This window comes from Fringilla coelebs (genome assembly GCF_963513975.1).
Source record: "Fringilla coelebs genome assembly, chromosome: 3".
NCBI classification, from domain to species: domain Eukaryota; kingdom Metazoa; phylum Chordata; class Aves; order Passeriformes; family Fringillidae; genus Fringilla; species Fringilla coelebs.
The window spans coordinates 78923417-78924898 of NC_140030.1; positions in this window are offsets into that span (position 1 = coordinate 78923417).

Genomic DNA, 1482 nt, shown 5'->3' on the forward strand with positions numbered 1-1482 from the left:
GGGGAGGCGGCGCTGCCGGCGGCGCTGCGGGCGGGGAGGGCGGGCTGCAGGGAAATCCTGGCACCGCGGAGCGCCGGCGGGGAGGCGGGCAGGGAGGCCGGGAACAAGCACAATAACAATAAAAGGTTCTCCTCCCCCACCCTGTCTTTTTTTTTTTTTGAGTTGTTTTGGTGGGGTGGGGGCGTTGCAGGCAGTCCGGCAGGCCCTCCCGACACCCTGGTAGTGTCCCGGTGAAGCCCTCGGGTGGGCAACCCCCCTTCCCCCTCTCCCCCGAGCACGGTCAGCTCCGAGGTGTGCTTTAAAGCTAATGATTTCTCACCCGAACCCTCTTGCCCCTCACCTCTTCGGCGCCCCGATCCGTCAGGGGTGAGGCTCAGCCCGCTCTCCGCCCGCCGCACTCATTCATCCTGCCTGTCCTCCATTATTTACGCGTTGTTAAGGAGCGTTCGGGCTTTCAGGATTCGGCGGTCTGTGATTTACAGGTAACCGACAAATACTGCGAGAGCCGGCGAGGCGCAGGGGCGTCTCCTCCCGCCCAGCGGCGGGGCCGAAGCGGGGCAGCGGCGCGGAGGTGCTGCGCGGGGCGCGGACCATTCAGCGTCTGCCAAGAGCCCTTTAATGACAGATTTAAGGGCACCTGCCCGTCTGTTTTATACAAGTGAAACTGCCTTGCCCAGACGGGAAAGGGCTCAAAATAGCTGTTGGCAGTCCAGCAGATTACTGACTAGGAAGCCAAATAAATACTGTGCTGATGTTAAATTTTTTACAAGTTCTCTGGTTAATCCAGATAGAGATCCCGGCATTGGTCCACCTCTCGCAGTGACATCCTCCCAAAGGTTTCTGTTGGCGGGTACCTGGACTCAGCACTCTGTGTCTGATAGTTTTAGTGAAGGGTCGTTCTTCAAAATGTTACTTTTGGCACTGCCATACAAGCACTGCATGTGCCCTTACTGAAACATTAAGTGTGGTATATACCTTACCCAGGCTAAGATATTTTTCTAAATATTTGCATAATTTTCATTACGTATGGGGTTTTAAAATCAGTGTAAACAGTGGATGCATTGTATGTAAACGTGTATACTTAGTTTAAATTATGTTTACATACCCACATCTGGGTGAGAGAATTTTCCCCTTTGCTCTCTTTTCATCGAAGCACTCTGACCCTAAAGCACTTTACCGCAGGGTAATTGTATTTTCTTTTTTTGTAAATACAGTACCCAAATTCAGAGAACATGTTCCTTTCAAGGTGTTGAGACTGTAATATTCAGCATACCCACAGACCGCTGTGCCCTTATGCATACAGGGTGATGTCTCTGGGCAGGAAGCATCATGCCATACATGGCCCAATCCTGCTATCTGAAATGAAACTTAGGGAGAAAGTAGAGTCCTTTCACATTTTTCACAGTTTCTCATTGCTGAAATATTTTCAATTCTGTGAAAATCTTTTTAACCATTTGATTTACATATCACAATGATTAAAAA